The 24,268-nt window shown below is 36.5% G+C and overlaps 1 long non-coding RNA gene across 2 annotated transcripts in view; it reads right to left on the bottom strand.

Moving 5' to 3' along the window:
• Positions 1–2,911: 2,911 nt before the first annotated feature.
• Positions 2,912–24,268, bottom strand: part of LOC138692267 (uncharacterized) — a 36,484-nt gene continuing 15,127 nt past the window's right edge. The window contains exons 3-6 of one of the 2 annotated variants that reach the window (XR_011330037.1): positions 18,725–18,845; positions 16,464–16,739; positions 11,928–12,199; positions 2,912–4,058 (exon numbers count right to left, since the gene is read on the bottom strand). This is a non-coding gene — a long non-coding RNA (uncharacterized lncRNA). The remainder of the gene's footprint in view (positions 4,059–11,927; positions 12,200–16,463; positions 16,740–18,724; positions 18,846–24,268) is intronic. The other variant, XR_011330038.1, reaches the window with a different exon arrangement.

Raw genomic sequence — 24,268 nt, 5'->3', positions numbered from 1 at the left:
CATATAACTCAGCATTTGTTTTGATTCGCCAAAACCCTTGCTCATAAGTAGGCCCAAAGATTTTCCGTAATACTTTCCTTTCCCAGGCATTTAAGATCTTTATTGCCTTTCAGATAGAGTCCAGGTTTCACTTCCATATACTACTATTGGTTTAATAATAGTTTTATATATTCTTATTTTAGCTTTTCTTGAGATACACCTGGACTTCATAGTTTTATTCAATGCCCAAATACCTCGATTCCCAGCTGCAATCGTCTCTTTCACATCAGTCATAACATCATTACTGTCTTTCACTATGGAACCCAGATACTTAAAACAGGAAACTCTATCAAAATTAGTATCATTTAAATTAATCTTATTAGTATTGTCATTATTCATATAAGAGATATCACAGGACTTTTATTTTGAAATTATTTGTGAGTGGAAACTAAAATCACATGTTTATGACTATATAAATCACACAGAATCCAGTGAAATAAGAGGAAACTGTGTCTGTTTGGTGTAGCTTTTCAGGAAAAATACCATATTTAATATAAAAAAGTATCACAGGAAAGGGTTCTTATTTAGTACTGTCACTAGACAACCCTACTTGAAATGAAAGTATCTGAGAAAGCGCAACAGTCATTTTGCATTTGCATGTACAAACTTGGACTACTCCCGTTTCACAAATAGTTGTTGAAAAGAAAGCCGGCATTGTCAAAAATGCCTAGAAATTCTACAAAGTAACTACCTAATTGCATATTTTGCTAGTAACATAATCATAGACCTAGAAAGAGAGTCGATCTGTATGATACACGAACTTAAGAGTTTCGAACAGTATCATAAAATTCGTAGTTCTTAAATGCCCCAGAATATAGTCCGGGTTAGCTTACTTTATACCGTAAGGGTGAAACCTAACTATTTTTCCCCCCCATTACTACATATGCTAGTGGATTGTAGTGATTTTCTAGTTTGCAGGTTGAATTTTCTTTTGCCAACTTCGTTTCGAATTTCGATACCGACAAATACTACAAGTGGTAGTGATTTTGTAACTGGTATGTTAGCAGCTGAGACAAATATTGATAATATTTGTTGGTACTGGAGTTCCATGAAATTAAAATTGTACTAGATTTCCGAGCCTGTTACTGGAAGCTATAGAAATCTGAACATACTAATAATTAATTGATATCAGTATTGATATTAACACATAATAGTTATTTTATGTGTTGCATTGTGGTTATAATTCAAGACTATAGTCAGGTAAGTTTTCGGAGTTAGTACTAATAATTTCATGTGGTCAAACAAAATACATTTTTAGGTTAGGTCTCGTGAGTAAATTGTTTAGTCAAATGAATTTCGTATTGCCAGACAAAATACTTGACATGTTGATCCCTTTCTCGTATAGTTTTCCTATGAAAATATGTTACAAATTATTGAATTATTTAGAATAACCTTCCAACATAAAGTACGGTAAGTAAATAAATCATTTAGTACGAAAGATCGTGTGAGATCAGGTAACAGTTGGCAACAGTGACAAGACGGCAATATTTGCTGTTTAGGAACTGTTCTTATGTGATCCTCACTATATATGTAGACCCAAGGTTGTGTGATACTAGAGTAGGCCTATTCTATTTACTGGTAATTCTAATTAATATTTCTACATTTTACAGGGCTGTACATTGGGCAGAAAGTATAGGTGTAACCTATACCAAACATACTGCTAGGACACTATTCAACAGAGAAATGTCTATTTTCAGAGAAATGTCAACATCCCAGCTGCAATACCAATGCAGAAAAAAATTATTGTGCATTACTTTCCACTCTACCTCGTATATATAATTGTAAGAAAATACCAATTCATACATAGGTAAATCAATTATCTAGCAATGTAATCCCTAATTGATCTGTGTAATCGACAATGTACTGTGTATTTCTGATATTAATAGAAGTATGTAAATGTAAAAGAATCACTACAGAGACTCACAGAGTGTGCCCTATTAGTGCATGAATAAAGTGGCTTTTAAAAGCCAGACGAATGCATAATAATCATCACTGAGAGTTGTTCCTTATTATTTTGATAACTTAGTAATAATAATACCTGTACAATATATTTTTTATTCTTTGTGCTTCTTCCACATTATTTTATGTTACTTTACAAATAAATATTTCTGGAACAGTATTGTGTCTATTGTATTCATTTGTAACTACGCTTGTTCAGCTCGATACATATTGTGCTGTAGAGGAGGCGGCGGCTTTGTGTAATATGAAGGTAGTATGGATCTGTGGAGGGAGATGAGTGAAATTTTGGTTAAATTTCGAGAAAAATACAATTTGCAGAATTAAAATTATCCGTGACTTTTCATTTTTATGTGGGGCAAAGTTTATAACCATCATCTTCCTCAAAATTCATGGTTTAGTTTAGTTTCACAATTACAAACAGATTTTTGTGATGGTAGTCATTCTCGCATTTCACTTTTACTCCATTTCCTGATTCAAATAATACAAGCTTCAACAGATTTCGTGCTAAAAAGGTGACATTTTTACAGCATATTCTGACTAGTATGGTTAACAACACTGCTGAGACTTTTTTGGTTAAAGTAAATATTTTCAAAATTAATAAATGAAATATATAGTCAGACACAAAAATTGAATTAAAGATTTTTAACTCTCTACATTCTGGTCACTCATACATTCGAAACTCAAATTATGGATCTGCTGTTAAATTATATGCATGTCCATTTTTTGTCAGACCAGTAACTTATATTTTGTGGGAATATGTTTTCAAATAGGTGAAAATAAAATAATAATTATACTGTTTTCGCTGTAAGAAAAATCCTAATGTAAACACAAGCACGTTGCTGTCATACCCGTGATTGGCTCCCAGTCGAAACACTCACACAACGCAGGAAAATATAGTTCGTACTTGGAAACCAAAATCTTGTATTATTTGAAAATAAAAAATTGAATTTTAGTTGTTAAATACGATCAAACATATAACTTCACTCATATGTAAAACGCTACGTAAAAGAAAAGCTACTTTTATATTTTGTTATGCACTATGAATGCGGATGAATACCAACAGTAATACCGAGGTAGTCTGTTCTTGTAACAAGCTGGCGTCACTTGAGATAGTAGTTGTTCACGTAAGCACGCGGTACTGAAGTATGGCTTTTGCATTCTCAACTGTCCATTGTGAAGACAAAAGATTTAAAAATAATTTAATTATAGTAATTATAAAATAAATGTTTCCTAAGCAAACGAATGCATAGTAGTGAGGTTAGGCCTACTTGACGAGTAACGGGAAATGTTTCACATGAAACAGAATGTACAACAGTAGGCGGGAACACATATTGAGAATCTATGGCGCCAAACAGCGGCCAATGAAGCCTCACTTTAGTCACGTGTTACTGTTTACATTAGGATTTTTCTTACAGCGAAAAGATTATAACTCTAAAGTTTTCAACTGATACTGCTGGAACTTAGGGACATTAATACTAATAACAAGAGGTTCCTGTATACAGGAATTAAGTCGCTAGCTTAAAAAAATGTAGAAGAAGGAAATTTAAATCCCTAAAAGTTCCCTTTCCATTCCTTCCCATACTGAAATATCAAGCTGAGAACTATTGATTATTGTTACAGGCAGGTGGGCTGGGAAAGGAGGATAAAATTATAATCAAAATGCAATATAAATAGTTCTGTATATTGTAGTGATTTTTTTTTCAAATGGACCTCCGCCTTTTACAAGATACTGTATATATGCAATATTGTATATTATATAATATATAAAAAAATAAATAAAATTTGCATTCAAACATTTTCACCAAAAGTGAAGTGTTTTAAAATAAATAATTCATTCTGTACTAGTAAATAGAATGGCTTGGTATAGTAGTGAACGTAGTTACCGACACAGCAGTAGAGGTGGGTGGTAAAATGCTGTTACCGATTTTGTTTACAAAAGACTACAGATGGCTCTACGGTCGTCCTGGCAGCCTATGTTGGCATCGTTTTAGCATTGAGCTGCATATCTTTCTGTTATTTGTCTATGGTAGGGACTCAGTTTTCTTTTTGACTTCTGCTACCTACAATAAACAAAAAATATGTATACACTGAAAATAAATAAACAAAAATAATTTTCAAATTTTGCATGTGTTTGGCTCGCCTAATTTACAGCTGAACATCTTTCCAATAGCTTCCCAAACATCATGTTTTCTTACTTTATTGTGGTACGTAGGACGCTTGGGATTCCATAAAGTTTCCTGCTCCCTATATGCATTAATAAGATTTATAACAGCGTCTTCCGTCCACTCCAGTTTCGACATCCTGTTGGTGAAATTGAACTAAGCGCTGCGTTCTGCTGCGAACTACAAGCTAGTGGCAAATCCCATCCACAACGAATACCAACTTCCTTTGATGTACCAACAAGCGACGGATTACTTCCGAAGGCAAACTAAATGATCAGTTTGCCTTTGCTGTGACGTACACATGTTCCGATTTCAATCAGCGAATGCATGAGTTTGTTGTTCGTTCGCTAAGTGTGTACACACCTTTATGTGGGATGAAATATCTTTAAAAGCAAATTTGTGCTACAATAGTAATGAAGACTGGGAGTGAATAAAACTAGAGCATATGAGCATAAGCACGAGATTGGAGCATGAAGAAATTGTGGCAACTGCGCTGGAAAGTTCTCGCTGCCTCGGGAGTCGATCGCGCGTCCGGCAGAAGGAAGGGTGGGCGGGAAGGCAGGCGGCGAAGAGAGGAGGGCGAGCTTCAGTGGACACTGGGGCGTGGCGCGGGGAAAGGAGACATGGGCTTCAGCAAGCACTTGGGCCGTGGCAGTGAGAAAGGGAAGGAAAATCGACTGCGACGGAAGTAGAGAAACGTCCCGAAAACGAAACGTCCAGAAACAGATTGTTCGCGAAAATCGAAGGTACGAGAATGTGACTTAACAAAATAAAAGCGCGAGCAGTACAGAACAGTCAGTTCTTGTAAAGCAGCTTGAGCGAGCAAGGAAGCCAGCCTTCGACACTGGGGTTCGACGTGAAGAGCCACAAAGCCAGTTTTAGTTTGGACAGAGAGTTCAATTTGTGAATCAGCAGCGCCCAGGCGGAAGCAACGCGTCCAGGAGTCTTGGGTTCGTTGAGCTCTGAGCTGAGTAACTGTGGCAGCGTCCAGGCAGAAGCAATGCGTCAGGGAGTCTTGGGTTCGACACGCGAGTGAACTTGAGTAACTATGGCAGCATCCAGGCAGAAGCAACGCGTGCGGGAGTCTTTGGTTCGACGTGAGTGTACTTGAGTAACTGTGGCAGCGTCCAGGTGGAAGCAACGCGTCTGCGAGTCTTGGGTTCAGCATGCAGTGGTTTGCCTCTGGAAGTCTTGGGTTCGATATAGTGTGAACTTGAGTGAATGAGCTGGAAGAACTAGCCAAGGCAAACGAACTGTTAACTGAGAACTGAGAGTTTTGTTTTGTAAATAGTGCTTTGTGAACATTAGTTGAGATTAGGAGTACATTGTTGTTCTCAATACACGTGAATTGTCATTGTCGTCTGTGGAGTGCAATAACGAATACTGTGTTGCTGTGTGGAGTGGAATACCCATTGTTGAAGGGAGTGTTAAATTCAGAAATAGAAAGCCATTATTGTTGTCAATAAAATTAACATTATTGTTGAATTAAAAAAAATCACAGTATGATAGTGAGCAAAGGGTTGGAGCATAAGGATAAGCCTTTGTTAATATGAATAAAAATTGCCTTATGTTCCAACCCTGTGCTTCTAATCTAAGAGCATGTGCCCCTGTCAGTTACATATTATATGAACCGCTAAGCTGCAGTGTTGGCCGTGTGGGCATCCCTTTAATCTTAATGCAGGCGTCCGACTTCATAGAACTGCATAGAACCAAAATTCATTTCATTCGTATCTGTAAGCGGATAAAAGTGACACATAAAAATGGATTCAACAGATTCAGATGGAGAAAGTGGAACTTCTATATCTATTGAGAGCATAACAGTATTTCTGTCTTCAACACTAAGCAAATATCCGGATATTCTCCTGAAATCGCAGGTACCAGATGCAAAAAAAAAAAAGAAACAAAAAAAAATGCAGCTATTCAGGAAATACAGAAACTATATGAAATTAAATAATTTCAATAATTTCAAGGGAAAAATTGTTCCGGGGCCGGATTTGTATATAAAATTAATTTCGGAACATCTATCACATTAACAATTGCTAAAAAAAATCAGTAACATCAAAACAAGACTTAAAAAGAAGACTGATCTTAATAGAATGGGAAACAAGGCAATAATCCTGAATTCCTGAGAAAGACAACTGTACCCTCTACTACAAGGGCACACAAATCCTACATTGAACAAAATTCCAGGTAGGCCTACTGCCATTACTACAACTCCTAAATAATTAATTAATTAAAGTTGCTATTATTATGTTATTTAATTTATTTGACAAGTCTCACTTTACCTTTAAAACAAACCTGATGGAGGTCTATTATGTAACGTAACAAGGTACAGGACTGCACACAACAATACAATCAATTCTTCCCAGTACTATCACCTTACAAGTTATTATGCATTAATGACTGAATTTGGTATAATTTTCCTCTATTCAATACCTAATTCCCACTTTATTCTTTCCTATCCAGTCCTCTGACTGAACTCTTACTTCTACGACCTCAATGTATTAGAGCAGCGTTTCTCAAAATGTGTTCCCCGGAACCCCGAGGTTCCGTATGCAATTCTTAGGGGTTCCGCCAATTCCTGATGTGAAATTATTTACTTTTTAATCTTTAAAATATAATGTTATAAAAACATGAAAAATAATAAGAACAGAACTATAATTGTTTATTCTATTGGCAATTTTCAGGACAACAATGGATACCGTTCACGGCAATCCGATCACTAATGCACATTGTTGAAATAATAATAGGTGTGCTTGAAGTAACTTAAGTGTCTGCAGCTAACACATTTTCCAACAATAATGCACAGGTGTAAATTGCATATGGAATTAATTGAAAATTCTGTGAAGGATAATTCGCAGAGTTGTTTTGATGTTCCTTCAAGAAAGCACAGGAGACTTCTTCTGGAGAGGAAAGACCATTGTTTTGAAGTTCAAGGTGAATTATGTGTTAATTTTGTGTCTCAAAGTTTATTTAATAATGTCAGAAAAAAAGTCAAGTATTTTAAAGAAAAATTGTGCGATTTTTATCATCCCTTCTTCAAAATTGTGTAAATGGAAGGCGAGACCAATCATTGTGAGCTACAGCACGTCATCCTATTTTTAATATAGAATGATACCGATCCTCAGTCCACTTTTTTTTTAATACAGAGTGACACTGAATCATGGATCAGTGGCTTAAAACAGGATCATTAAAACAACATTCAAGTGTGCCACTACAACTTCAACTATCCCTAAACGTGAGTCTGATGAAGGCGAAAAAAAAAACACATACATACACACAAAACCCCTCTCCACGAATATTCACTGGGTTAATTGGGTTCCAGAGTTTTATTTTGGGTTTAAAAGGGTTCCGTGAATAGAAAAGTTTGAGAAACGCTGCATTAGAGCATTCGAGGCCTAGGGGTTCATTTCCCTTTCCTTCCTCCTCTTTCTACTTTTCTGTTCCTAGTGCTGACCTGCTAAGGCACTAAAATCGTCCTCCAGTGGCTTAAGGAGGGAAAGCTGGTGATCAACAAGACCTCCCAACTAGGTCCAATGGACCCATCAACCAACAGCAGGTGTGGTCCTCCAGACATTCTGGAGGGTTGTGTGTGAATGAAGTAGCCACCAAAACGTTAAAATATGGTGTTCACTTAAATCGGCTACAACTTGCCATTTAACCACTCCAATATGAAATGAGTACATTAAGGTAAAGTTGTCCGGAGGTATAATAGTCCCCCAATCAGATCTCCAGGCAGGTACTACTTTAATGGTACAGAATCAACTAAACATCTTACAATGGAATGCTGGTGGTATAACATCAGTTAAGAAATTTACAATTCATTTTAATATATCAATATGCCTGGTAAATTATTAATAAGTATTTAATGAATTTCAATCTTAAGGCATATAAACTTGCAAATGTTTAAGAGAGTTCTCTTAAAACCTCCAACACACCAACACCAGTACATACAAATTTATAGAGCTTCTTCATTTATACTTCAATAAACCTGAGAACACGTAATAGGATGTCATCACATCAGAGTAGCCATTTCAAAGTCAATGACCTCTAAGTGAAACAATTACAAAACATACAACATAAACTACGAAAACTATCTTGAACTTACGACAATTCTCAGCCATGATTACTCTAAATATTTTATTATCTTCATTATAAAATTTAAATTTTAACATTGACTAATTTAATCACTGTATATCAATTGTAAAGTAGTCATCAACGTCAAACAACATTCATTCAAATGCCAACGGCCTCTCTAAGTGAAATAATTACAATACACACGAACATTAACTACGCATACTATCTTGTAACTTACGACAACTTTCAGCCATGATTACTTTAAATATTTTATTATCATCATTGTAAATTTTAAAAATAACATCATTGACAAATTTTAAACATTGTATATTAACTGTAACATGAGCTATATGTATAAAATAAAACATTCGTCCAGTCTAAGTTCAAATTCAAAGATTATCTCAATATTCATCCTGTATCATGTTATATCTACATAAAGCTCATGAATTTCATGTATCACATATATTGTTCTCTATTTTCCTTGTTATTTGCATAATATACTATTATAGGTCCAGATAACATGTTTTGTTATATCTGAAGATGCCCTAAACGGTGAAAACGTTCATATATTGTTATTAAATAGCAAATAAACATTTGCAAGTTTATATGCCTTAAGAGTGAAATTCATTAAATATTTATTAATCAGTTAAGAAGACTGAACTAGCCAATATACTTTCAGATAATAATGTAGATATCTTCATTATTCAAGAAGCAAACCTTAATGCTGACCAATTATATCAGTCCCCTAACTGCCCATTGTGCAACTCAAACCAAGAAATAGATTCGGAACATCTCAAAATCTGTGCTTCAGTGGCTGACCATGACAATATCTTTGAAAAATATTGGAGTGTGAGGTCAAATGACTTTATTGTCAAACGCCTGGCATTAGAAAACAACAACAGTTGTAATGTTTATGTTATAGTCGCGACGCTGTTATTCCCGGCGTGACTCCTCATCTTTGCTTGCGTCTTAGGAAGTGAAGGCTCTACAAAGTCTAGGTAGGTAGTATCGTTCGCCATTTTTGTTCTTTCGTTGCCAAGCTACCATACGAGGAATCTATTTGCCACACTGTTAAAAAATTATCATGTCGTAGCTCCTATGATAATAAATCAAATGCACTGCAATTCAGCAAATAATTGAGTGGCAAATAATATCCTCCTGTGCTTTCTGTGAACGCCAAAGAAAGAGCCAAAATGGCGGGCGATTAAGAAATGAATAACATCTTCCTCATCAAATCACAAGACGCACAAGTTTAAATGTAGCCGACCTGCAACACGATTGGCTGCCGGGAATTAGAGCGACGGGACTATAGTGTAGTATACAATGCAGTATATTGAGAATAAAAATCTTTTTCAGTAGTACGTTGACATTCAAAGTTTTTTGTCTAGAAAATCGTACTAACGAGATTCTACTGTATACTGAAACATTTTTCCATAACTGCAACATTATCAGCTCCATATGCTGAGACTTGGGATAATTCCAAACTACTCCTATTTAAAATTATACACATGAATTTGATAACTACTTCACTAGATTCGTTTACATCCGATAGAAGTCTAATTCATCACGACTCGCTTCAGTTTGGGTTAAAATATAGAGATGAAAATTTTTTATATTGTATATGTGTTGCAAAGAACTTTCGAAAGTCAGATGTAAGAGAAAATGACAGTGAACTTGCATGAGGTGAGGTAAGGATCGGACAAGTGGAGAAACATATCAAGGTTTACAATGCAGCCAACATAGAATAGTTATATAACCACTAATGCAGTACAGACTGAACCATCCAAAATGTCCTGTCCAGTGGCAGAATTAAAGGGATGAACTAGACATTCATATTTTCTTAATATCTGTGGAAGCAAGACTGTGCAAACAGATCTACAAAATCTTTTTAACTCACCAAAGACCACCATGTCTACTTTGTTGTGCATTTTAATACAGTAAAATCCCTTGTAATCGGCACCCAAATAACCAGCAATACTAAAACAATGGCACTTTTGGCCCAAAAAAAATGTTTAAATCTGCCACATTACCACAGCCTGGGCTGTGAGTTTTGCCACGTTAGGAAGTTCGCACACACTTTTGTTTTCAGTGAATATTCGAACCTAACATTAATATATTATTTGTGTTGTGTGATATGTTTTAATAAAGAAAATCCACACGATTTTTATGTTTATTTAGTTATGTTCGAACTGGCAGTGTTGCCACATTAGAAGTTCGCACGAACTTCCATTTTCAGTGAATATTCTAAACTAGAATTAGTGTATTATTTCTGTTGTGTGATGTGTTTTAATAAGGAAAATCCACACAGTTTTTATGTTTATTCAGTTATGAGCAAGAGATGGAGAAATAAGCTTCACATGGATGCAGTTTCAACATTTGGCACCATGAAATACGAAACTTTTTTTATGCTCGACCATGCCGAAATGTAGTAATTATACACCTGGTAGCAGCCCTTTAATGGACCTCATTAAAGTACACCTATTCATTAAAGTTCAGGTTTTCCACCAATCAGAAAGCACCATTGTAGCAATATGAAAGCACAAGTATCGATTATTCTCGAATATGCAATCGAAAGACAACTAGCGAAACGTCAAGGAGGCTGGAAATCCAATACTGTCGCAGAAGGTTATGTTCTGTTACTATAATAATTAGCGTTAATTGTAAATAATATTCAAATAAATTCAATTTGTCATCTCGTTTTTTAATGTCTAAATCAATTTCCACGTTATATCAAGATTAATGTTCATTTTACTCTCTAGATTATATCAAGGTCAATGACATTTGTTCCTCGGAAAAAATCAATACTTTCGCGTCTGTGCACATCTCACAATTTACGAGATATTGCACAAGGTCACTTCCGCTCCCCAGCCAGATAAGAATAATATGAATACTTATGAATAATTTCAAGTTAGAAATATGGTCGAGCATAAAAAGTCGTATGAAACTTACCTATAATGGTAATTAAGACGCTCGTATGAAAATTATGAAACGAGCGCAAGCGAGTTTCATAAACATACTCGCGTCTTAATTACTACCATTATAGGCTCGTTGCATAATGTATTATTTTGTATATAATGATATTTATTCAATTATCCGGCAAAATCTCGTATCCGGAAATAGTCTGGTCCTTTTGGTGCCAATTAAGAAGGATTCTACTGTATTGTTGTTAAGTTACTTTTCTTAAGCCATCTTAGGTAGTGACTTATTTACATCGCCTCAGTTGGCAGAACATATCATTAAATTACAGTATGTTTGCTGCAATACATCATCCAATATGTCTGCCAACAATATATGTAGAGTAAATATAATATCTCTCAATTCTTCAACCATAGCTGAGTCACAGTTATACTGTTTCTTCAGCTTCACAATAGGTGCAGACACCTCATTGATGGTGTTAAATAAGAGGAATACATTCAAGCGGCCCTGCTTATTGGCAGCCACCGCCACAGGAAACTTTCCAGTAAATTAGACAAGTTGCACCTAAAATAAGCCCTGATTACATGAACAAACTCGTTAAAGAATTGAATATGTCTTTAAAAAAAATTCCAAGACACGTGTATACAGATTGCATAATGGTCTACCAAGAACATCAGCAGATGACGGAGGCGGCAAAGGGGCACGATGCCAGCCGTATTACAGTCTGGTGCAGGATGCAGAATGATCAAGTCATCTGTAACTGAAGAGACATACCTCATGATGCTCCAGATGGTAGCACTTCCTGCCACGCTGAATTCTGATGGCGATTTTCAACAGAAGTGCTCCAATACATTACAGCCAACAGGTCCACCGATGGCTGAACATCCAATTCCCAGGGTAATGTGTATGCTGTCGAGGGTCACAAGTCCCAGGAGGCTATGCTGTATTCTTGTTCACCTGAAGACAATTATTGTGACATGCAGTGCTGCCGTCCAAACAACGTCCATTATGTCACGAAGGGCTGAAGAAGCCATCACGAGCCTTATCTAGAAGTTCATGCACAAGAATAGAAAAAAAAATGTTAGGTGGTGGCTTGGTTTATCATTCCAAACTCATGGGACACAATATATGTCTTAGATTATACCCATAATGAGAGAGGGAGGGAGAGGGGAAGGGAGGGAGGGAGAGAGAGGGATGGAGAGAGGGAGGGAGGGAGAGAGAGAGAGAGAGGGTGCGTGCATACGTGTGTGTAAGGCTGGTATTCATAGTCGACACTTTATATCACCACTTTGCAAAGTGACACTTTTGACGAAAGTGGCTCTTTCATATTAGTGGTATTCATAGACGATTGAAGAAGTGCACTTCACAAAGTGTCACTTTGCACCAACAAAGTGTAGAGTTACAATTTGGTTGGTAACAGAAGTCCCACAATGCCTTTCAAAACAAGTGAACAAACAATAACAAATTAATGTGTAATCCACAGATCATAATGCTTGTTATTTGAGTTGGGAGCCTAATAGATCGAGCGAGAAAGAAAATATATAGCTATTTATAGTTGTTTTATTTCAGTTTTTAGCTTTTGTTGCCAATAATTCAGATTATTTCAGTCAGTTTAGATATATAATATTTTATTAAATAGGCGCAAAACTGTTCTGACTTAAAAAAATGGTCTCCACTTCAAAAAAGTTTGAGAAACGCTGCCCTAGAGCAATTAATATGTAGACCGAAAATGTTTCACAATGCTGTGTTACTAGTCGACTCAAAAGCTACAATACAAGCTATAGCATCAAACAAATTGCCTCTTACAAATAAAATTAATGAAATCCGAAAACTAATAAAAATACTAGAAAACTTACAGAAGAAAATACACTTCCAATGTATACTATCACACGCTGGCGTAAGTGGGAGTGAAATTGCTGATGAATTAGCAAAAAAAAAAAAAAGGCCACAGACAAAACAAAGTTTTGAGTACACACACATTAGGCATCAAAATTAAAACCAAATCAGAAACAGAAATACTCCATAAAATTGATCAACAATCACAAGGGAAAAAATGGGCAGATATCAACAAACTTTGGAAAACATATAGCTTAAAACCAAGACAAGAAGCTGTTGCCGCCTTCAGACTGAACACTGGTCATGACTGCCTTGCAGCACAGCTCTGCAAAATTGGAATCCTTGAATGCCCCTTATGCAACTATGGGAAGAGAACACCTATTCACTTGCACTGCACTGAACAAGGAAGCACGACAAAATAAAAACTTTTCTCAACTTTATTGGGAAGCAAGAAGCAAAATGGGTTAAACGATCCCAAATTGTGGCCATTAGAGAACAACATCTGTTGAGAGGTGGATAGCCCGACAAGGAAGTGTCGAGTATCCACCAAGATCTCCCAACTTAACAACCTTAGGGTATGAACACGTTGGCGCCTAGCTTTAAAGCTAGCAGGCTCCGCTATCAGTGTTATGAAAGACAAGGAAGCTTGGTGTGCACAAATTGGAGCTTGTTTACAGGTCGCTTTAATCTGTCAGCTGACTCACAGCTGATTAGGTCATCTCCTTGGAATCTCTGTGTAGACTTGATATCGCAAGGGATTCAAGTAGTGAGGACGAATTTGATTTATTAGACAGTGCAGAATCAAAGTGATTATTATTACAAGAATTCTTTTCTCGAGAGTGTTCCCTTCATCCTATAAATAATGAAGGGTTGCGTTTGGTGAATATTTTTTTTTTAATATCTGCGGAACTTTCCAGAAAAATGCATTAGCTACTCGAGAGTGGAAATCGAAACTTTCGATTATCTTCTCTTTTTAACCAAAGATTTCATACAGAAGGCTTGGAAAAATTGCCAGGGAATTCTATTTTGCAGGAAGAACTGCTTATACTCACACTGAGGTGAACTGTACAATTCTTACAAAATAGTGCCTAGTGAACATTCTCAATAATTTGATTGATGTTAGTTATTATTTATTTGTTTATTTTTTTTATTTTTCGTGGTATTAAGGCACATACAGAAGAAAGCGATTAAACTCTTGAAATGAGGTCGAAGACTGCAAATCAATTGGTGAACGACGATGTCCATTCATCCGAATTCATTAGTAGTTTGTAATTAAAAAATTAATTAAATTCTACCTCCAGTTTTGAATCTATATGAAAAGTTAATGTCGTGGCAGGTCTTTCGAACACACGAGCAATACGTTTTTCTACATCCAATGTGTGCAGTGTTTTAAAACTTTACAACCACTGACACAGGATTCCCGCCACGAGTGAAGCAAGCGGTATGCTCAAGGCGGAGCTTGACAGGCCGCTGGCTGATAGTCGGAGTAACCAAGAATGATATTTCCCGCTCCGTTTGACTTATCACGTCGTAGCATCTACGATATTCAAACAATCGCACTGCAATTTTTTGTATTGATAGGTCAATGTCCAAGGGAAGCATAGAAAACAATTCGAAATCAAAATATTGTTTTTAAAAGTGAGAAAAAAAATACTAACTTTGAAGTGATCTGCTCACAGAAAAAATTTTTCGGTAAGCGGTAAACTTTTTTGTTTTTCACGTTAGATGTGGGGGTCAAAGCGAGAAAAATGTTGAGTAAGAATGGAAATTCGTTTTAAAAGTTACCGCTCCTGAAAATATTTACTGGTTACCGAGTTACGGCCAATTAACGTCAAAACTAAATCACACGCGCGTAGTTTAAAATAGAACACAAATTTGTGTAAATTAAAAAGCACGAATTACACAAATAATTGATAAAAGTCGTCTCTACTAATTACACAAGTCATCATTAACATCTGGTCCACAAACCACCTCTCCAATGCCTCTCTACTCCACGCCGAGACTTGCGCTGCAAGCTTGAAAGAATGACTGAAACCATTCTTGGAGCTTACAGCGTGCTGGAAGCTAGCAGTAAAGCGACCATCCATGAGTCAACGTGTGCGGTGTCATATGATTCTAGTGATTCATTTCCCCCGCTACCAGCTACTCTACCAGCTAGTCTACCATCGTCAACGTGTTCGTACCCTTAGATTTCTACCTGTGGGGAACTATGAAGGACAGTGTCTACACCACAAAAACCACGTATACTGAATGCCATGAGAGAGGTTGTTGTGACTACCTGTGAATCCATTCATACTGCAACCATATCACATGTCTGTCAATCTGTTCCAGAGCATTGCGGACGATGTGTTGTTGCCAATGGAGATCATTTTGAACATCTTCAACGTAAAAGTTTTGTGACATTAAAACTCATAGTTTCTGTTATCTTTATTCTAGTTATTAACGTTCAAAAAGTGTAGGCCTAAACATTATTGTGGGACACTCTGTATGTATAATCTTTTCGCTGTAAGAAAAATCCTAATGTAAACAATAGCACGTGACTGAAGTGAGGCTTCATTGGCTGCTGTTTGGCGCTATAGATTCTCAGTACGTGTTCCGTCTACTGTTGTACATTCTATTTCATATTAAACATTTCCCGTTACTCGTCAAGTAGGCCTAACCTCACTACTATGCATTCGTTTGCTTAGAAAGCATTTACTTTATAATTACTGTAATTGAATTATTTTTAAACTCAAGCATAAAGTCAATCGCTGCCAGACAAAGGAGTTATTCCTTCCAATTGGAGTCATCAGACCTATCGTCAGCAGGATATATGACGAGACGGTCCACAACAACGTCAGTTATCCCTTCCAGCTGGACCATGCGATCTGATTGACTTGCTCTGAATAGATAACGTTGGATTCAACTCACTTAACTTATATACATTTAAGACTATTTGTTTTTCTCTGCTTTTGAGAGGGTTTCCACTCTTATGATTAATAAAAACATGCACCGAGGATGCAGAAGCCATACTTCAGTACGTCATGCTTACGTGAAGAACTATGAGCTCAAGTGACGCCAGCTTGTTACAAGAACAGACTACCTCGGTATTACTGTTGGTATTCACCTGTGTTCATAGTACATAAATTATAAATGTAGCTTTTCTTTCACATTATATTTAGCAACTAGAATTCAATTTTTTATTTTCAAATAATACAAGATTATGGTTTCCCAATACGAACTATATTTTCCTGCGTCATGTGAGTGTTTCGACTGGGAGCCAATCACGCGTATGACAGCAACGTGCTTATGTTTACATTAGGATTTTTCTTACAGCAAAAACAATATAGACAGACTGTATAATGGTCCACCAAGAACATCACCAGATGATGGAGGTGGCAAAGGAGCAAGATGTCTGTCATGTTATGTTATAGATTGGTGCAGGATACAGAATGATCAAATAATCTGTAACAACACGTAACAGGAGAGACATACCTCATCATGACGCTCCACGAGGTAGCACGTCCTGTCATCCTCATTCCTGATGGTTATTTTTCAACAGAAGTGCTCCAAAACACTACATGTCCACCGATGGCTGAACATACAATTTCCAGGATAATGCATATGCTATCGAGGGCCCCAAGAAGTCCCAGGAGGCTATGATGTACTCTTGTTCATCTGAAGACAATTACTGTGATGTGCTGTGCTGCCACCACTCCAAACAAAGTCCATTATGTTATGAAGAGCTGAAGAAACCACCTTGAGCCTTACCTAGAAGTTCATGCACAATAAACAAATGTTGTAAGGTGATGGTTTGGTTTATCACTCCAAAACCATGGGACACACTATAAATATCTTGGATTATCCCCATAATATGATTCATAATAAAGTCAACTCTGGATATAGTGAACATTGGGCTGTAGTGAACCTAAATCGTTGGTCCCGACCCGCATACATTAAAAAGTACATTAATATTTCTGTTTATAGTGAACCCTCACTTCGGTTATAGTGAACCTTGTATCCTGACAAATTCTTATTTGATGTCAGATCTTCTTGTATAAAATTGAAAGAATGTGTTGAGAACAACATTCTAAGTTTCTTACTCCTTTAGTCAAAGGACAGAGGTAGGATTAGTGATTCCTAGACAATGTGCTGTACTGTAAATCCAGGTAATGCGTGACGACCTTGCCTCACTCCACCGTCGAAGGGTTGACATTCTCTTCTCAGGCACTCTACTCTACTGTTATTTCTAATCCTCCACCATCAAAGGGTTGTCTTTTGTTCTCAGAAACATTTGCATTATGACAGATAGCATCGAAACAACAGACATGTCCAAAGCATAAATGAAGATAAGATTTCGATGGCTTCCAAACTTCATGATCCCTCTCCCAGTTTCCATTAAGTGATCCGGGAAATTCCAAGGCTGAGTATGCAGTCGCACCATAACAGCGTTTGTCATTTCTACCTGATCAATCTGTTTCTAGTGTTCCAACAGTGAATGTACTGTATAAAAATGTCGAAGCGTAAAGTGTTTTCTTTGAAAGATAAGGAGAATATTATGACATTGAGCATGATCTTTTGCAAGTGGGCGTGGGTCGACAGCATAGTTTAAATAACTCAACTGTGAATAACAGTATACAGTGCAATCCACTCCACAAAAATGAAATATTTTATTTTCTTGTCCACAATTTCATTCATTTCCGTCATTTAAGGTTAGGGAAGAGAGACTTCTGATATAATGAAATTCGGATATAGTGAACGAAATATGCAAGTCCGCAGAGGTTCACTATATCCAGAGCTGACTGTACAACGAAAATGTTATATTTATGAGATTTACAGAGCATTGAAGGATACACCAAATGAGGTAATAAGTATAATGAAGATGTAATGGAAGAATTACAATTAGAAACTGTAATGCATCACATATATTATCAGAAAAAAAAAAACAGATAAATTATCAGCATCAGATGCGTACAAATACGAGGCACATCCATAAAGTAACTTTCCCACTCGTCCCACAGCTAGTGAACCATATGTTGCGTGAAGCGACTGCGTGTACGTGATAGAGTAATGTCCTGGCATGGCGCATGCGCTAGTGGAACTTCCCGAGTGCTCTCAGTAGCTTCACTGCATTGGTTGAAGATGGACGTTCCTATTCTAGCTCCCGCCGCGTTAAGTGCGGTCAGTGATAAAGTTTTTGAATGCACAGGGCATAGCGCTGATTGAAATTGATCGTCAGCTGTGCCAGATCTATGGGCCTAACATCATGAGCAAGCAGATGGTGCGTTGCTCCACAAGGTCGTCTGTGATGATTGTTGGCCTCACTGCGTTCCTAGTCATGCACATTTTGGCGTCCTGGTGAAAATTGTCTACAGCAGCAACGCATCATCTGCTTGCCCATAGACCTGGCACAGCTGATGATCAATTTCAATCAGCACTATGCCCTGTGCATTCGTAACCTTTATCACTGACCGCACTTCACGCGGAGGGATCTGGAATAGGTACGTCCATCTTCAACCAATGCAACGAAGCTACTGAGAGCACTCAGGAAGTTCCTCTAGCGCATGCGCCATGCCAGGACATTACTCTATCACGTACATGCAGTCGCTTCGCTCAACATATGGTTTGCTAGCTGTGGGACAAGTGCGAAAGTTACTTTATGGATGCGCCTCGTATAATCCCAATAGTCATGTTTCACTATCATCCAAATGCGAAGAGATCTCTAGATCATCCAATCAAATGTTGGATTTACATACCTGAAGCGAAGAAAACAAAACATGTACTGTCTAGCGGCATATGGAAGGCAGAGTTAAAGTATCTCCTCCACCTTCGCCCCCCACTTGCTTGTGTTACAGCCCGATCGCAAACTCGTGGCACCTGCGCAAAAGACAAATTGACATTCACTTACATGGACTCACACAGGAGTCTTGTTGGGGGGGAGGGGGGGGTGTTTGAACAGTACGCTCTATGATTAAGCAGTCGCCCACACACACAGAACCCCCCCCACACTTCAAGCCTCAGAAAGAAGCTCGCTCATGTTGGTTGGTGCCACGAGTTTGCGATTGGGCTCTATCCCCACCAAACCACCAGCCTGGCCTACTGTATGCTGCCAGACAGTAAGTAGTATTATGTTTACAATAGATTGTAATGCTTTCTTTTTTAATTTACTTTGTCTACTAAAACAAAGTTTAAGGCTTAATATTGAGTTCTTTCTTGAAAACAATGGGAGAAAAATAAGACAAATACACAGTATATACTTGCCACAGGAAGATTGGCCTTCACCCTAAGATTTCTAGTTACAAGACATTCTTATGGAAGTCTGTTGTCTTCAAAATATGAAAGGCAACTATATTTGCAATAATACCAGAAGTCTGCAAAGCTCTTGAGTGAATTACCAGATGAGTTGGAGTTTTATTTACGTAACTTACGGAAAATGTTCTACTTTCTATGACATTTTAGGATAATAATGTGTGTTTGTAAAGACAATTTCGAATATTTCAAGCTTAATTTTCGTCATCAACTTCAAATTCTATGTCATCAGTCAAGGGATATTTTATTTTTGGGTGTTCTACCAATTCAAATGGTATTTCAGGCTCCGAAAAGTCCATCAGAACACATGACAGCATTCATATGGACGAATGTAAAATATTTCTACATGGGTATCAATATGGCTGCCATAGCAGTTTTGTAGCAGAAGTTACATCTAGCTCTCTCTCCATTAGTACTATTTACATCGATGATCGCACCAAATACCAACAATTATTGCTTTTTTAAACATATTACAATTGAGATGGAAGTGTACATGTATGCTATCATATGACATTTGATTGACACAATAGAAAGAAGAGATAAATTTAGGAATAAAATTAAACCCCGGAAGTGAAAATATAAACACAATAATGTTTGTGTAATTTCAAAGGAAAAATTGTTCTGGGGCCAGGTATCGATCCCAGGACCTCTGGTTGAACGTACCAGCACTCTACCAACTGAGATACTCAGGAACTCTACCCGACACCGTCTCAATTTTTCCCCTTATATTCACACAACTCGAATGGGCTGATAAGACGCCAGAGACCCACATCAAGTGCACACAAACTCTGTGTGACTTGCAATTGTGGTTTTCTGTTAACGTACCTACAGTAACGTACATACTGTATTATGCAAGCCTTTTTTTTCTTCAGGTAAAGCTCCTGTGAAGCAGACTTGAATAATTTCAAGGGAAAAATTGTTCCGGAGCCAGGGACAGAGTTGGGTGGAGTTCCTGGGTAGCTCAGTTGGTAGAGCATTGGTACATTCAACCAGAGAACCTGGGATCGTTACCCGGCCCCAGAACAATTTTTCCCTTGAAATTACTCAAGTTTGCTTCACAGGGAGCTTTACCTGAAAAAAAAAAGCTTGCATACAATAGTGTTTGCTGACGATCAAGTTATAATACAGAAGCGTGAAAAAGACAACATTCAACGTGCGCCTAAGCCAGATATGCAAGTAATACATTTTTAAAATCTCACACCAAAAGCCAAAAGTTTAAAGACATATCCCATATGTTCCAAAATAATGATAAACAATAGCCTTACATATTAGGACAGGTATCATCACATTTCAATTTGCTAGAATTCGACGTAAGTTATGATAGAGAAAGCTATAGATAATAAAGTACATAAATTTCAAGCAATTTGTGGCACAATCAACAGAACTCTGAAATATAAAGCTAGAAGAGAAATTAATGAAATTTTACAAAGTTATGCCCACACCGATTATAACTTACGGAAGTGAACCATGGGCTCTTACAAATAAAGATAAACAAAAAATTGAATGTGCAGAGATGGAGTTTTTAAGAAAAACAAAAGGTTGTATCTTAAGAGATCAAATACCAAGTAACAATATAAGAAATTAATTAAATAAATATATATTCACCTAATACTAAAATACACGAAAACAAAGATAAATGCATCAAACGCATAGAGAGAATGGAAGAAAATAGGATTATAAAACAAACTTTGAAGTAGGTAAATGCCTGCAGCTGAAAGAGATCTAGGAAATCACGGCTGGATGAAGCAGGAACTGACTGCAAGCCAGAGCCTTCTTCAGTTACAAGCCGGAGCATGGGTAGGTTTGGCAACGCTGAGTGGAGGTGGGCAGAGGCCAAGGCTTCTATACTTTCAATAGGTTATATCGTTTTTCAATAGCCAATCAAATAGCTAGTTGGCTGATGACGGGTGAAGAGTCCATGCTGATTAGTCCTTTATTTTCAGAGTCCATGCTGATTAGTCCTTTATTTTCAATGATAAGCGTGCATTATAAAAATAATCGCCTCAAATAAAAACATTACAAGGAATATAAACCAAGTGCGTACGTATCATGGAATAAAATAAATACATTGAAAATGTTTATACGGGTACCTTGTATATAAAAGCTGTACTTGTCACTGCATTATTTTTCTGTATTTCTTAACAATTCGTCTGCTCTCAATGTCTGATGTCCGTTTTCGTCTGCTAGTTTCCAGTCTTGTGTTCACATACTAGAGTCGTATAAAGAACCTAGTTTTGACCGTACAATCAACAATAAAATTTCACGTGGAACGTTATGTACGAACATTGCCACATATTCTTTGGTTCTTTTAATAATATTCCGCCCCTTTTTAATCGTGTTCTTGCCATGAAACCCATTGTAGAATTTTTCAGTATTATTGAAAGTACTTAGTCATGCTGGTGATGGCATGGTTAAACCTTCAAAAGATAGAATAATGTACTAAAATTTAACGAGGGCCAAGATGGTGGTGTTTTTGTTTTAAATGGATGTTTATAAAAAATCTAACATTGATTGATTTTAATATCTCATTCTAAAGTTTGGAAAAAGGGGCATGTACCGGTAATGAAATGTCAACGACACGTTCGTTTACAATAATCATTATAACTCAACAATGAATTGTCACTGGAGGCTATTATGATTAACCCACTGATTATGCCATAATGACAAAATGTCATAAATCGTTAATATAAAATCAATATAATGAGAATTATAGTGAAAAAACATCACTGGTATCAGTCGTTAACCCTCCACTCCTTTGGTATGCAACTGTTAGTATTAGTAGTAGTATTAGTAGTTAGTATTTTTTATATGAGTAGCATGATTACAAAAGAAAGAAAATAATTTGTAGGTCAACATAGATGAACCTAATCTAATTATATAAAGCTGGTATTAACATAGGCTACTTATATAGACCTACGTGATTTATTTAAACTTACCTGTAGGCTTTAACATTGTCGGTCGTTTCGGCTTTATTTTCATTAAAGCTGCTCGAAAATCAGGAACAAAATCGTCATCTTTAAAATGATCAGAGCATAATCTGCTTGCATCAGAATTGAATTTATCCTGTCTTTTGCATGCAATTACCCACTTTTTTTCTAATTTCTAAATCTTTAGGAATGGTAAAGAGAGGCAACTCTTTATTTTTATCGTTAGAATTGTTGCATACCGCAACAGCACATCTTCGACCTGGCATAATGCATTCAAAACAACATAAACAAGAAAAAACACGACATACTGCTTTGAAGCACTGTAGCTTTGGCGCGCTTAGCTATCTTGTGACGTCAGAATCGCTCTCCTTTCCCCGTCGATCCCTCGCCGACAAGCTCGATAATAACACAGTCTAATAGATACAATCACGCAACTCATACGTATAAAATATGCCAACATTTGACAGCTGGCGCGACAGTAGCCCTCTAGCGGCAGGCAAGTTAAAAGTGTGCACACGACATATAACACATCAGAAAACGGGTTTTGCGTAATTTATTTTATATTTTTATGCTATACAATAAGTGTATATGGTTCTTACTAATTCTACTTTAGAATCCTGGAAGAATTTCACACGCAGTTAATCTACAAGTTTCAGAAGCTGCGAATAAATGTAATTCTTTCTGCTCCTTACAACTGAATCATGGCCCTGATCACGTATCATGGTTTGAAATAATATAATTGTTTGTACGTGGACGGTTAATTCAATTCATTCCTAAATATATTTATAAACCATTGGAACTCTATATTTCCTGTGAGAAGAGTCAAAATTGTAGGGCATATCTCGTAGGGTACATCGCGTGGTGAATTCCTCTCCCTATTTCCTGAGAAATTAACTATTTTCCATACCGCAAATTGGGGTAAACTCGGCCGCTGAGGTAAACTTAAAAATAAAAAAGGGGAAGATTTAAACCTTAATTTAACAGACATTGATTTATGAAGTTCATAATTAATAAATTATTATTATTATTATTATTATTATTATTTTGAGTCGCTAATAGTGCTGATATTATGGTTTAAATTTTTAAGGAAAGTTTACCGCATTTTACATTACATTTCCAGTTTTCACACATAAGCTTAACTTTAACTTATCCTACCTATATAATACGTAATTTACATGCCCTTACTGTTATTATGACGTAGGTGAGAACAAACAAATACACAACTTTGTTGAAAAAATTGTAACTTCAATTAACTCAGAAAATGTAGGCCTAATTTTATTTTCAGAGCAGAAGTGGTGTAAGTCAAAAATGGGTAATGAGGGTTAAAGTAAACATTCTGTAAAATACAGCGCAAAGTAGCAGTTAATATTGAATTTATTTAAACTATTAGTAGTCAGTGAATAGCACGAAGGATATATTAATTGCTACTTTGCGCTGTACTTTACAGAATTTTTACTTTAAACCTCATTACCTAATTTTGACTTATACCACTTCTGCTCTGAACGGCTAAAATAATCACTGGTAATGTAAAATCAACACCAATTACAGTCATGCAAATTATTACAGAAAAGATTGCTTTTTATATTAAATTTAAAAAGGCTCTTTTATTTCTTGAGAACTTTATACGTCTGCCGCATGAATCTACACCAACACATCAGAAATTTATCGGCACAGTCTAGATTTATTCAAGAAGTGAATATTTTGCAAAAGGATTATAATACGCCATGAATTCTTGAAAAAATTAACACCATAATCCCTACTTGAATTCAATATAACATTCAACTTTTGAAAAATATAAAGAAAAAAAGACGAATACAAAAATTATGGAATTACTTGCATTAAAAACTGTAGATACATTATCCAAAATCGGAATGGTTACACATTTACACATGATCTCTGCAAAACAATAATATACTGTAACAGGTATTTACTTTGTTTTTATTTAAACTCTCCTTCCTGATATACAAATAGGTAACTGATAACTAATAAATGTTTTATAGAACACAATACGTAGGCTACCTACAGCGTGGATTATAGGTTATGACTGAGTTATGATTTTCTCTT

Source organism: Periplaneta americana, chromosome 16 (genome assembly GCF_040183065.1).
Source record: "Periplaneta americana isolate PAMFEO1 chromosome 16, P.americana_PAMFEO1_priV1, whole genome shotgun sequence".
In the NCBI taxonomy this organism is placed as follows: Eukaryota; Metazoa; Arthropoda; class Insecta; order Blattodea; family Blattidae; genus Periplaneta; species Periplaneta americana.
The sequence above is the reverse complement of the archived record's forward strand: the minus strand, read 5'-3'. Positions and strand labels throughout refer to the sequence as shown.